The 14732-nt window shown below is 49.1% G+C and overlaps 1 protein-coding gene across 1 annotated transcript in view; it reads left to right on the forward strand.

Moving 5' to 3' along the window:
• Positions 1-589: 589 nt before the first annotated feature.
• Positions 590-14732, forward strand: part of RAI1 (retinoic acid induced 1) — a 131161-nt gene continuing 117018 nt past the window's right edge. The window contains exon 1 of the mRNA XM_070761461.1: positions 590-803. The gene's annotated coding sequence lies outside the window, so the exon portion shown is untranslated. The remainder of the gene's footprint in view (positions 804-14732) is intronic.

Below are 14732 nucleotides of genomic sequence, written 5' to 3' on the forward strand. Positions count from 1 at the left end.
ATGGCCTCCATCCTGTTTACTTCTCTTGGGAAGGAAATGAAAAACTCAAGGTGGTTGATTGCTGCCCACGTGACGGGCCCAAACTCTGCAGTTCCCGCAGGTGAGAGGCGAGCTCGGCTGATGAGAAAGGGATTGTCGCTAATTTCATAGGGCAGTTCAAATGCAAAACTAAAAGTCCACACTGCAGGGTTTTCGGCCCCTTAGGTGTTACCTGTCTTATTTCTTCACCTGGTTCCTTGTTTACAGTTGCTAAATGCGATCATTGCTAAATGAGGACTGCCTGTTGGCAGGCGGAGAATCCCGGGGGTCGGAAGGGCTCCGCGGCGCTTTCAGGCGGAGAAGGGGACCCTCTCCCCACCCCCCCTCCCATGCCGTGGCTCCCGTGCTCCAGCAGGGGGCGCTGTTGGGCTTGGCAGAGGCGCGGCACTCCCCCCACCCCCCCAAGGAAAAGCCCGAGCGCGTCTCCGGCCGCCCGCGACGGCCCCGAACTTTTGCGCCCGGCCGCGTTAAAGCTCCGGCTGGCTGGCTCGGTTCCGCCGCCGGGCGGGCAGGCGATGGGCAGGCCGGGCCGGGGCGGAGAGGCGGCCGCGGGGGCGGAGGGCGCAGGGCGGGGGCGCTGGTGGTGCTGCTGCTAACCCGCCACTTGGTTCGCCTCCCGCTGCTGCTCCCGCGCCCCGAGCCAGCCGTGCGCGCGCCCGCTGGAAGGGCCCGGCGGCTCCGGATGCGGGCTGGTGCCGGTGGTGCTGCGGCGGCGGTGCGGCTCCCGGTCCTCGCTGAGCGCTGAAGGCGGAGGCAGACGGCAGGTAAGGCGGGAGGCCCGGGAGTTCTCGGGGAGTGGGGGTCTTCTCCGGGCGGGGCGGGCTGCTGGAGAACAAAGGAGGCGAAGCGGCCGCGGGCGGCGGTGGCGGCGGTCTGAAACGGGGTCGGGCTGCGTCTTGGGTGGATGGAGTGCAGGGGAAGGACCCCGGCCCCATCATCCCCAGCGGCCCCTCCTGGCTCTCGCCCCGAATCAGCCTCCGCTTCACCCCCTCAACTCCCCGGCCTGGTTCAAGCCCCCCACCACCACGGCCGCCCGCCCCCCGGGTTGCGTCTTGGGTGGATGGAGTGCAGGGGAAGGACCTCGGCCCCATCATCCCCAGCAGCCCCTCCTGGCTCTCCCCCCCTCGCCTCAAAGAAGCCTCCGCTTCTGCACTCAACTCCCCGGCCTGATTCAAGTCCCCGCCCCCCACGCCCGGGAAGGGAAGGACTCCGGCCCCATCGTCCCCGGCCAAGCCAAGCCGTTGTAATTAAAGGAAGGCTGGGAGACTGGCAAATACTGGCCGGGGGCTGGGTGGGTTGGACAGACGGCGCCTCCTGGCTCCCCCTTCGTCTCTCAGCAGCCTCCGCTTCTCCCGCTCCAACTCCCCGGTCTGGTTCAAGCCCCCCGCCCGCCCCCCACCATCTCTGGTTGCCTCGGTGGCGTCTCCTCTCTCCGGCTGAACCTGCTGGGCCAGCTCCGCCCCTGGAAAGCCCCGACAGGCGAGCGAGGCAGTCCCGGAGGCTTTGGGGGGCAAGGACGGGGGGGTGGTCCCTCCTCTTCCTCCCCTCGCCCCCTCACAAGAGAAAGGGGGCCGGGCGTCTCGTATCTTTTTCTTTTATGTACACTGAGAGCATCTGCACCAAAGACAAATCCCTTGTGTGTCCAATCACACTTCGCCAATAAAGAATCTACCGGTATCTATCTATCTATCTATCTATCTATCTATCTATCTATCTATCTATCTATCTATCTATCTATCTATCTATCTAATCCTATCTATCTATCTATCATCTATCATCTATCATCTATCATCTATCTATCTATCTATCTATCTATCTATCTATATCCTATCTATCTATCTATCTATCTATCTATCTATCTATCTATCTATCTATCTATCTATCTATCTAATCCTATCTAACTAACTATCTATCTATCTATCTATCTATCTATCTATCTATCTATCTATCTATCTATCTATCTATCTATCTATCCAATCCTATCTATCTCGGGAGCGACTGTGCGGCTCAAGGAAGGCGCTGGAGGATCCCGGGCGGAGCTGGGTGGGATCAAAGGCTCTTCTCCCTCGGGGCGGCCGTCCTCCCCCCCTGCTCCAGACAAACCCGCGGAGCCCGAGGGCAGCTAAAGCCATGGCTGCTTCCTGCCTGGCTCCCCGGGGACTGCCTCTGCCTTGCATCCTCCCGGGCCAGGGCCAGGGAGGGGGCGCAGGAGGGGGGGGTCTCACCTTCATTGGGGCAGGGGGGCGGAGCTTCTCTCTTTGCCAGAGGTGCCTTTGCTTATTTATTTATTTATTTGTCTGTTTTTGTCAAGTACGTATTGGTGGTATACAAAGATATAACAATGTTTATATACATGATATTAGTAAGAGAGAAACATTAGGACAGGGGGTGGAAGGCCCGTCCCTTACTGACCCTTACTGACCTCTTAGGAATCCGGAGAGGTCAACAGTGGAGAGTCTAAGCAGGGTAAAGTTTTGGGGTTTGGGTGATGATACTACAGAGTCTGGTAGTGAGTTCCATGCATCAACTACTCGGTTACTAAAGTCGTATTTCCTGCAATTCAGTTTAGAGTGGTTGACTTTGAGTTTGGTATCTGTTGTGTGCTCGTGTGTTGTTGTGGTTGAAGCTGAAGTAGTCGTTGACAGGAAGGACGTTGTCACAGAGGGTTTTATGGGCTCTTCTTAGGTTGTGTTTAGGGCGATGTAATTCTAACCTTTCTAAGCCTAAGATTGTAAGTCTAGTTGCGTAGGGGATTCTGTTGCGAGTGGAGGAGTGGAGGGCTCTTCTGGTAAAATATCTCTGGACATTTTCTAGTGTCCGAAATGTGGTGTGGGTTCCAGAGAGATGAGCTGTATTCAAGGATTGGTCTGGTGAAAGTTTTGTATGCTCATAGAAACATAGAAGACTGACGGCAGAAAAAGACCTCCTGGTCCATCTAGTCTGCCCTTATACTATTTCCTGTATTTTATCTTAGGATGGATCTATGTTTATCCCAAGCATGTTTAAATTCAGTTCCTGTGGATTTATCAACCACATCTGCTGGAAACCACCTCTGCTCTGGTTAGTAGTGTGAAATTACCAGAGCAGAAGCTACATAGGGTTAGGTTAACAACTCTTGAAGCCTTTTTGGCAATGGTGTTGCAGTGGGCTTTGGCACTTGGGTCATTGGATAGGAGTATTCCTTCGCCTTCCTGGAGGATGTGCGCAAAGAACAGGCTGGGGGTTGAGGGTCGGGGGTCTTTTTAAAGGGGCTCCTTTCCAGCCTTGAGGTCGAAGGGAGGGAGGGGACGGTGAAGACCCCCCACAACTTGGATGTGTCATTTGGCCAGACCTTAGGACCCTCCTCCCTCTGGCTTCATCCTTTACTCAAATTTCTCTCCCAACCCCTCGCAAAATGCAAAGTGTGAAAAATGGTCATAAATCCCTTTTTTTTCCAGTCTGGGGTGACCTTGAATAGTCACTAAATGTAGCGGTAGGACCAACCGATAATGCCGTTTGTGCCTGCGGACCAAACATCTAGGCTTCCTTGGTGGGGAATTATCAAATAAATTCATTAGGGGAAGTTGGACCAGAATATCTCCGAGACCGCCTCCTGCCGCACGAATCCCAGCGACCGATCAGGTCCCACAGAGTGGGCCTTCTCCGGGTCCTGTCGACTAAACAATGTCGGTTGGCGGGCCCCAGGGGAAGAGCCTTCTCTGTGGCGGCACCGGCCCTCTGGAACCAACTCCCCCCGGAGATTAGAACTGCCCCTACTCTTCCTGCCTTCCGTAAACTCCTTAAAACCCACCTTTGCCGTCAGGCATGGGGGAACTGAAACATCTTCCCCTGGGCATGTTTAATTTATATATGGTATGCTTGTGTGTATGTCTGTTAGTATATGGGGTCTTTTAAATCTTTTAATTTTAAATTTATCAGATTATTTATGATTTGTTTCCACGTGTTGTGAGCCGCCCCGAGTCTTCGGAGAGGGGCGGCATACAAATCTAAGTAATAAATAAATAAAATAAATAAATAAGTTGACTTACTTTTGTCTCTTGGGGTTTTTTTGTGGTGATGGTTGTGTTTTGTTTTAGGATGGGACCCTCATAACGCTTTAGGCCTCTGTTCCAATGCACTGAAGGATTGGCAGCCTGGGTTTAGCAGTCCTTCGAGCGACGGCCTTGTGCATGATGGGTTTCATGGTGGCAGATCTGGTTTTGTGCTTAATATGCACGACTTTTTAAATTGGTGGCTGTTTTTCTATTCTACGATTAGAATAATCATTTTTAATGAACTCAGTCTGTCTAGTCTGGAGGACGGAAGGGAAAGGGGGGACACGATCGAAACATTTAAAGATGTTCAAGGGTTAAATTAGGTTCAGGAGGGAAGTGTTTTTAACAGGAAAGTGAACAGAAGAACAAGGGGGTACCATCTGAGGTTAGTTTGTTTATTTATTTATTTATCTTTTTATCTATCTATCTATCTATCTATTTATTTATATTTATTTATTTGTTTATTTATTTATTTATTTATTTATTTTGTCCAATACACAATAATTACACAATGAAGGTAATAGAGGACACCTTCGAGGAAATAGAATTAGAGAAAGAATAGAAGAGAGAGTATAGGATAAAATAAATCAACGAGAGAATAGAAGAAAGATATAGATTAGATTAGATTAGATTTATTGGATTTATATGCCGCCCCTCTCCGCAAACTCGGGGCGGCTCACAACAAAGTAAAAACAATACATAATAGCAAATCCAATACCCACCAATCCAATTACAATTTTAAGCTAAAAAATGCATAAAAACAACCCCAGAATATTAAAACACGCATACAATCAATCTAACACTAAAACAACATGGGCAAGGGGGAGATGTTTCAGTTCCCCCATGCCTGACGGCAGAGGTGGGTTTTAAGGAGTTTGCAAAAAGCAAGGAGGGTGGGGGCAATCGTAATCTCTATATAGGGATAGAAGAGAAGATATATGGGATATAGGAGAGACAATAGGACACGGGTTGGGAGGCAAGATCAGACGCAATGGGAGAAAATATTATTTGACTAAAAGAGTAGCAGATACTTGGAACAAACCTCCAGCAGACGTGGTTGGTTAATCCACAGGGACTGAATTTAAAGATGCCTGGGATAAACATAGATCCATCCTAAGATAAAATACAGGGAATAGTGGAAGGGCAGACTAGATGGACCACGAGGTCTTTTTCTGCCGTCAATCTTCTATGTTTCTTCCTATTAGGCAAAACTGTGAAGTTGGTGAAAACAAGGAGGAGGTTTTGCTCCCTAAATGCTGCAAAAAACCCACCCCAAAACAAAACAAAAACTGAAAACAGGAGAATGCCGTGTTGAGGTTTGTACGAGACTGGTGAAAATCTCTCAGTCTCGTCTAATTGTTTTAAACAGCCTTGCAAAAATCAGATTTTCCCCTGGCGGAGGGGCAGGAAATTGGTGGTGAATGTCCAGCTGCTTTGTGGGTAAGGTTGTTGTCTGCTGTTGGCAAGGGTCAGTTTTCAAGACATTTCAAGGCACCTGGAACAGAAGCTCTGGAAAGATTAGCCTGAAAATTGCTAGACTGGCCTCTACGATATTTTATTACTTGAACGAAGGGGGCCTTTTTTGTGCTTGCCCCCTTCTCTGTATTCTCCAAAGCACCTGAGGGTAGGACAAGAAGCAATGGGTGGAAACTAAACAAGGAGAGAAGCAACTTAGAACTAAGGAGAAACCTCCTGGCAGTGAGAACAATTAACCAGTGGAACACCTTGCCACTAGAAGTTGTGAATGCCCCAACACTGGAAGTTTTTAAGCAGATGTTGGATAACCATCTGTCTGAAGTAGTGTAGGGTTTTCTTCCTAAGCAGGGGTTGGACTAGAGGTCCCCTCCAACTCTGTTGTTGTTGTTATTGTTGTTGTTGTTGTTGTTGTTGTTATTATTATTATTATTATTATTATTATTATTATTATTATTATTATTATTATATCGTTTTGATATGTTGTGAGCCTGCCTGAGTCCTCGGAGAGGGGCGACATATAAACCCATTTAATAATAAATAATAAATAAATAAAACGCCACTCTTGCCATTACACCCTCCCTCCGCTCCCTCCGCTCCCTCCCCTGACCTCTGAGAACAGATTCTTTGCCAGCGCTGGCATCATCCATGGTCCACCTCTCAAAGGTGCGGCCCAGGTGCGCCTGGGGCTCCCTTCTTCCCCGTCTCTGCGCCCCACCTCCCCCCCCAAGTGAGCTGCCCCTCCCCCCCATCGGCCCCATTGGGAAGGTGCGGCCGGGGTGCCTTGAAACCGTCGAGCTGCAGCAGGCGGTTAATCATCTCCCTTAACAGGTTTATTTGCTCGTTAAACATTTAAGACTTGTTTCGCTTTATCAGTTGCAGGGAGGTCCCGGCGCAGAGATTTATGTGGCGCACCGCAGCAGGGGAGGGGGCTGTTGTGGCTGCCCTGGTTTTGGCTTCTCTGCAAATGGGGAAGAAGGGGAGGGGGCTTTAGCTGGCAAGGCCAGGAAGGTGGTGGTGGTGGGGTATTGCTCTCCTCTCCCACCCGTCCGTCCGTTCAGCCTCTCCCCTTTCTTTGCATCCATTTTTTAAAAAAATGACCTATTCAGAGCTCTGAGATTGGCATGCGGCCCCTCCCTCTCGTTTGCAAACAGCTCCTCTTCCTGGGGGAAGCCCACCCCTCCCAATGCAGGGCGGAGAAGGGAGGGGGCTTCTTTCTTTGCCTGGCCTGTTGGAGTCCAGGAAGAGGGGCACGCCACAGGCTGTTGCATGGGTCTAAATCAGTGGTTCTCAACCTTTCTAATGCCGTGACCCCTTAACACAGTTCCTCATGTTGTGGTGACCCCCAACCATAAGTCGAGTGCCAAGTCTCCCAAAAGAGCTTGAAGCTGATTGGCAGGAAGGTCAGAGGGACATCCCCAGTGTAAATGCCTGATTGGTCAGATTGTAAAAATAGGTTCCAAGGCGCCAGAATAGAAGCTTTTGTCCCTAACTCCAGGGGAATTTTGTCTTTTCTCAGGGTCTTAGGTGACCCCTGTGAAACGGTCATTCGACCCCCCCCCAGGGGGTTCTGACCCCCAGGTGGAGAACCCCTCATCTAAAAGAAGCTCCTTGGATTTCCATCATCATGGTGGCTGGGGAATTCTGGGAGTTGAAGTTCAGAAGTCTTAAAAGACATCAAGGTTGAGCAATAATGATCCAAGCCAGAAGTCTTCAACCTTGGCCATTTGAAGACTTGTGGACGTCAACTCCCAGAATCCCAAACTTCAACTCTCAGAATTGGACTTCAATTGACAGCGTGGCTGGTTGGGGAATTCTGGGAGTTGGAGTTCAAAAGTCTTAAAAGACGCCAAGGTTGAGCAATAATGACCCAAACCAGAAGTCTTCAACCTTGGCCATTTGAGGACTTGTGGACTTCGACTCCCAGAATCCCAGATTTCAACTCTCAGAGTGGCTGGCTAGGGAATTCCGGGAGTTGAAGTCCACAAGTCTTCTAACTGGCCAAAGTTGGGCACTTGTTGGTTTATGCCCCCTTGTCTGCTGTTTGAGGAGGCAGTGGCAAGGCAGGGCTTCCCCCCAAAATCTGCCTTTGGGGTTCTGGGGGACAAGCATCCCCCAGAACCCGGTTTCCCATAAAATGGCCCCTTTCCCGGAAGGAAGGATGAAAAGGGCTTGTTCTCCTCTCTGACCCAAACTGGGGGCTTGCCAAGTTCTGAATCCGTTCCAGAAACACGGTGCAATCTAAGGATTGGGGTGAAGGGGGGAGAGAGAAAAAACGTCTGCACCTCGTTTCGTATCCCTAATGCAAGACAAAGTCCCGGTTTGTGCATTGCTCCGTCGGCCTGTCTTGGCAAGTCAAGGCTGGTAGGCCTTCAAGGGCTTCCTGCCTAGCACGGGGCGGGCTGGGACTGGGGAGGGTTTGTTTGGCAGAGCTCAACTCTCAACTCTGGGTTGCTCGCTCCACCCAAACGTGTCTGGATCTGGAGGAAAAGCTGCCTCGTTCTCCCAGAGCCCGGTAGAAAGCAAGAGAGATGACGGCAGCCAGACAAGAGAAGGATTTAGGGGTCGTGATTTCTGACAGTCTCCAAATGGGTGAACAGTGCAGTCAGGAGGTAGGGAAAGCAAGTAGGATGCTTGGCTGCATAGCTAGAGGTATAACAAGCAGGAAGAGGGAGATTATGATCCCGCTATATAGAGTACTGGTGAGACCACATTTGGAATACTGTGTTCAGTTCTGGAGACCTCACCTACAAAAGGATATTGACAAAATTGAACGGGTCCAAAGACGGGCTACAAGAATGGTGGAAGGTCTTAAGCATAAAACGTATCAGGAAAGACTTCATGAACTCAATCTGTAGAGTCTGGAGGACAGAAGGAAAAGGGGGGACACGATCGAAACATTTAAATATGTTAAAGGGTTAAATAAGGTCCAGGAGGGAAGTGTTTTTAATAGGAAAGTGAACCCAAGAACAAGGGGACACAATCTGAAGTTAGTTGGGGGAAAGATCAAAAACAACATGAGAAAATATTATTTGAGTGAAAGAGTAGTAGATGCTTGGAACAAACTTCCAGCAGACGTGGTTGGTAAATCCACAGTAACTGAATGTAAACATGCCTGGGATAAACATATATGGTCTAGTCAACGGGACCTGGAGAAGTCTGACTCTGTGGAACCCAACCGATCGCTGGGTTCTCATGCGGCAGAAGGCAGTCCCACAAGTAATCTGTCCCAATGCCCTGCACGGCTTTATAGGTCAGTACCAACACTTTGGAATTGCGTCCAGAAACCGATGGTCAGCCAATGCAGTCCGCAGAGTGCTGAAGAAACACGGGCAGCAAAGCGAGCCCAACCGAAGGAGGGAGAGAGGGAAAAAACCATCCTTTTAGCTTTCACTGGGAGAGCTGGCAGCTTCCTCTCTGATCACAGCCAGGGATGACAAAGGAGGCCAGCTGCTGCCAGCGATAGAGGTGGGGAAAAGGAGCCAGTTCCTCCCCCCACCCTCCAATCCCCAGCACCCCGGCAAAGTCACCCATTCTGGAGGTAGCAATGCCAGAGAGGAAATGCCAAGAGTTCTTTTTAAAAAAAAAGCCATTTGCTGGCTCTCTCCACACCTCTCTCTCTTTCTTTCTGTTGGCAAGCCATTTCTTTTTCCCAAGGCTGAATCTCAGCCCCCCCTCTTCCCCCTCCCCTCCTCTCCCCCCATCCTTCCCCCTCCGTTTGCCATTGAAACAGCTTACAATAAAACCCTGGTGCCTGCACTTGCCTTCTCAGAGGCTGGCTGGCAGTACAATAGGCAGCGACCTGCAGAAATGCTACGGAAGAAAAAAAAATAAAGAAAGAATACTTCTATAAAAGAGAGAGAGAGAGGAAAACACGCCATTCTGGTTGCTGAGCTGCCGCCTTTCCTTTCTTTCCTTCTTTTTTTTCTTCCCCCCTTCCTCCTTTCTTTCTTTGCCCACCCCTGCTGCTGTCCTGGCTAATTATAATTGCACCAACCCTCCCCCCCTTTCAAAACAAAAGGCAGAATTGAGAAGCTGCAGCAGGCTGGCACCCGTCGGCTGATGGAGGATCAGGGCTTCCACCTCTGTCATTTTCCCGAGCAGGGGGTGAAGAAGGGGGCTGGCTCCTCTCCTGCGTTGCTCTGCTGCTTGGGGACAAGAAAAAAAGAATATGAGAGAGAGAGAGAGAGAGAGAGAGAGGAGGACAGAGGAGAGAGAGAGGAGAGAGAGTGAGAAAGAGAGAGAAAGAGATAAAACAAGAATGAGAAAGGAGAGAGAGAGAGAGAAAGAGGAGAAAAAGAGAGAGAGGAGAGAGGAGAGGGACAGGGAAAGAAAGTAAGAAAGGGAGAGACAGAGAGAAAGAGTAGAAAAAAGAGAGGAGAGGGAGAGACAGAGAGAGAAAGGGAGAGAAAGAAAGAGAGAGAGAGGAGAGAGAGAAAGAGAGAGAGAGAGAAAGAGAGAGAAAAAAGAGAGGAGAGGGAGAGAGAGAGAAGGACAGAGGAGAGAGAGAAAGAGAGAGAAAGAAAGAGAAAGAGATAAAATAAGAATGAGAAAGGAGAGAGAGAGGAGAGGGAAAGGGAGAGAAAGAAAGAAAGGGAGAGACAGAGGAGAGAGAAAAAGAGAGAGGGAGAGAAAGAGAGAGAAAGAGGAGAAAAAAGATAGTGGAGATGGAGAGAGAGAGAGAGAAAGGGAGAGAAAGAAAGGGAGAGAGAGAGAGAGAGAGAGAGAGAGAGAGAAACAATCCAGGTGTTGAATTGGAAGAAATTGATTGCCATTTCGCAGGAGCTCCCTAAGGACTCGGTGTTCATTTCAAGAGCTTTGGCTCTGTTCAGACATTATCTGGGGGGCGCAAAAGGGGCAGGGGGCTGCCTTGGCTGGTTTCCTGGGGTGAAAGGAAGGGGAGGAGGGTGCAGGCAATGCCACAGTGGGCAGGACAGATTAATTTTAATTTTATTTAATTTATTACTAGAGTTGGAAGGGACCTAGTCCAACCCTCTGTTTGAACAGGAGACCCTTCACCACCCCAGACAAATGGCCGTGTCCAGTCTCCCTTTGAAAGCCTCAAATGGTGGAGCACTCACAACCTCCGCAGGCGACTTCGGTTCCACTGGTTGACCGCTCTCACCATCAGAAAGTTCCTCCTTATTTCCAGGTTGAGTCTCTCCTTGGTCAGCTTCCCTCCATTGTTCCTGGTCTGGCCTTCTGGTGCTTTGGAAAATAGCCTGACCCCCCTCCTTCCTGTGGCAACCCCCAAGTATTTGTAGACTGCTGCTATCATGTCTCCCCTGGGCCTCCTCTTCATTAGACTATCCATTTATTTTATTTATTTATTTATTTATTTATTATTTAGATTTTATGCCGCCCCTCTCCGCAGACTCGGGGCGTCTCACAGCAAAACAAAACAATTCGTGACAAATCTAAATTATAATTTAAAATATTTAAAAAACAAACATACCTACAAACATACCATGCATAAATTGTATATGCCCGGGGGAGATGTCTCAGTTCCCCCATGCCTGACGACAAAGGTGGGTTTTAAGGAGTTTACGGAAGGCAGGAAGAGTAGGGGCAGTTCTAATCTCTGGGGGGAGCTGGTTCCAGAGAGTCGGGGCCACCACAGAGAAGGCTCTTCCCCTGGGGCCCGCCAACCGACATTGTTTAGTTGACGGGACCCGGAGAAGACCCACTCTGTGGGACCTAACTGGTCGCTGGGATTCGTGCGGCAGAAGGTGGTCCCTGAGATAGTCTGGTCCGATGCCATGAAGGGCTTTAAAGGTCATAACCAACACTTTGAATTGTGACCGGAAACTGATCGGCAACCAATGCAGACTGCGGAGTGTTGGTGTGACATGGGCATATTTGGGAAAGCCCATGACTGCTCTTGCAGCTGCATTCTGCACGATCTGAAGTTTCCGAACACTTTTCAAAGGTAGCCCCATGGAGAGAGCATTACAGTAGTCGAGCCTCGAGGTGATGAGGGCGTGAGTGACTGTGAGCAATGACTCCCTGTCCAAATAGGGCCACAATTGGTGCACCAGGCAAACCTGGGCAAACGCCCCCCTCGCCACAGCTGAAAGATGATGCTCTAATGTCAGCTGTGGATCGAGGAGGACGCCCAAGTTGCGGACCCTCTCTGAGGGGGTCAATAATTCCCCCCCCCAGGGTGATGGATGGACAGATGGGATTGTCCTTGGGAGGCAGAACCCACAGCCACTCCGTCTTATCCGGGTTGAGTTTGAGTCCGTGCCCAGTTCCCGCAACCTTTCCTTGTATGTTTTAGTCTCTAGTCCAAGGGTCCCCAAACTTGGCAACTTTAAGGCTTGTGGACTTCAACTCCCAGTCCATAGGGCTGGGGCAGCCACAGAGAAGGCCCTGCCCTGTGGGACTTGCATTGCTTAGATGGGACTCGGAGAAGGCCAACCCTGTGATATCTTCTTGGAGGTATGTGGCCGGAGAAAGTCCAGCCCTGAGCCACGTAGGGCTTTATAAGTGATAAACAACACCTTGGATTGTGCCCAGAGACTAATTGGTAGCCAGTGTAGCATGCAGAGTGTTGGTGTTATATGGGCGTACCGAGGTACAACCATGACAGCTCGCGCGGCTACAATCTGCAGTCCCCGGACACTCTTCAAGGGCAGCCCCATGTAGAGAGTTCCCTTGGTCTTTAGATGCTCCCAGCTAAGAACATCTTGCTAGAATGGACACCAATGTTGTGTTGGTCAAGCGTCCTAGCCTTGATCTAGTTCCTTAACCCCAGATTCATCTCAACCCCCCCCCCCCCGTCCTCCTATATATATTTATTAGATTTGCATGCCGCCCCTCTCCAAAGACTCGGACTATATGTGGGTAGGGAGAGCGAAGGGGCTGTTGATTGTAGGGGAAGATTCGGGGCTGTTCTGGGATTGACGCGTGAGACCCTCTGGGCCCTGTGGGGCAGGGGTTAGCCGGACCGTGGTCTCGTGGCCTTACTTGTGCCGCTCCCTCTCTCCTAGGGGTGTGTGTGCGTGTGTTCCCCCTGCACCCCAGCCTTCCCAGTTCGTATGCTAATGAGGTGCATTAATGCTTAATGACTGTGAACAGGGCTGGTTAATTGCACCTCTCTGCGCAGGAGGCACGTGGACGTGGAAGAGGGGACGGCAGCCAGAAACAGCTGCGAGCCCTCCTGGACACTCTTAATTACACGGGAAACGAAGGCCATCTCAACCGCCAGGGCAGCGATTAGCTGGAACAGGCAGGTGGCGTACGATGCCAAAAGAGAGAGAGAGTGGGAGAGAGAGAGAGAAAGAGAAAGAGAGAAAGACAGAAAGAAAGAGAGAAAGAGAAATAGAAAGAGAGCGAGAAAGAGAGAGAAAGAAAAAAAGAAAGACAAAGAGAGAGAGAAAGAGAGAGAGAGGAAGAGAAAGAAAAAAGAGAGAAAGACAGAAAGAAAGAGAGAGGGGGGAGAGAGAAAGAGAGAGAGAAAAAGAAAGAGAGAGAAAGAGAAAGAGAAAGAGAAAAGGAAGAAAAAAGAAAGAAAAAAGAGAGAAAGAGAGAGAGGGAGACAAAGAGAGAGAAAGAAAGAGAAAGAGAGAGAGAGGAAGAGAGAAAAAAGAGAAAAAGGGAGAGGGGGGGAGAGAAAGAGAGAGAGAAAAAGGAAGAGAAAGAGAGAAAGAAAAGGAGAAAGAAAAAGAAAGAAAAAAGAGAGAAAGAGAGCAAAAGAGAGAGAGGGAGAGAAAGAGAGAGAGAAAGAAAGAGAGAGGAAGAGAGAAAAAAGAGAAAAAGAGAGAGAGGGAGAAAGAAAGAGAGGGAAGGAGAGAAAGAGAGAGAGAAAAAGGAAGAGAGAGAGAGAAAGGGAGAAAGAAAAAGAAAAAAAGAGAGAAAGAGAGAGGGAGACAAAGAGAGTGAAAGAGGAAGAGAGAGAAATAGAAAGAGAGAGAAAGAGAGAAAAGAGAAAGAATATAATGATGCAGAAAATTCAGAAGCTGACTGGGGAGGGTTGGGGGGGCTGCCAGGGAGGTTGTTGAGGGGGGGTTCCAGATTTTCCACCTGCCACCTAAGAGCAGAAGGTAGCCGGCCCCTCTTAATCTGCACGGCTTTGGCATCAGGGTGGGGTGGGGCCGGCCAACCCCCCCTCTCCGAAACAGATTAATTTAATTAATTTATTGCACTACATTTGGCCAAGGCTTTATCTGCCGCCTGGTGTGGAATTCTGAGCAGGCCCCTTAATGCTCAGCCAGGATTTGGGGGGCGGGGGAAGAGAATACTATAAATTCAACACAAAGTCCATCATTTCTATCCAAATAACCACCCCACAAATTCACAAATAGCAGCAACAACAGCAATCAAATAATAAAAGACAAATAGTTCAAAACGACAGAAATGTTTGACGCAAACCCAAGTTCAGAATTTCACAAATATCCTGCTCAAAAATATAAAAGGAACACTTAAAAAAACAGAATGCAACTCCAAGTCAATCAAACTTCTGTGAAATCAAACTGTCCAGGTAGGAAGCGACACTGATGGACAGTCAATTTCACCGGCTGTGATGCACATTCAACTTTGTACAGAACAAAATTATTCAGTGAGAATATTTCATTCATTCAGATCTAGGATGGGTTCTTTGAGGGTTCCCTTTATTTTTTTTTAGTTATACAGTATATTTTGTATACTGCTAGTAAAGACCTTAGAAGGTGTAGAGCAGTGTTTCCCAACCTTGGCAACTTGAAGATATCTGGACTTCAACTCCGCTGGCTGGGGAATTCTGGGAGTTGAAGTCCAAATATCTTCAAGTTGCCAAGGTTGGGAAACACTGGTGTAGAGTAATTAGGTCAACAGAGAAGTTGACAATAATTACGATACGACAAAGTTATAGATAGAAACATACAAAAACATAGAAGACTGACGGCAGAAAAAGACCTCGTGGTCCATCTAGTCTGCCCTTATACTATTTCCTGTATTTTATCTTACAATGGATCTATGTTTATCCCAGGCATGTTTACATTCAGTGACTGTGGATTTTCCAACCACGTCTCCTGGAAGTTTGTTCCAAGGATCTACTACTCTTTCAGTAAAATAATATTTTCTCACGTTGCTTTTGATATTTCCCCCAACTAACCTCGGATTGTGTCCCCTTGTTCTTGTGTTCACTTTCCTATTAAAAACACTTCCCTCCTGGACCTTATTTAACCCTTTAACCTATTTAAATGT

Source organism: Erythrolamprus reginae, chromosome 9, assembly GCF_031021105.1.
Source record: "Erythrolamprus reginae isolate rEryReg1 chromosome 9, rEryReg1.hap1, whole genome shotgun sequence".
Taxonomy (NCBI): Eukaryota; Metazoa; Chordata; class Lepidosauria; order Squamata; family Dipsadidae; genus Erythrolamprus; species Erythrolamprus reginae.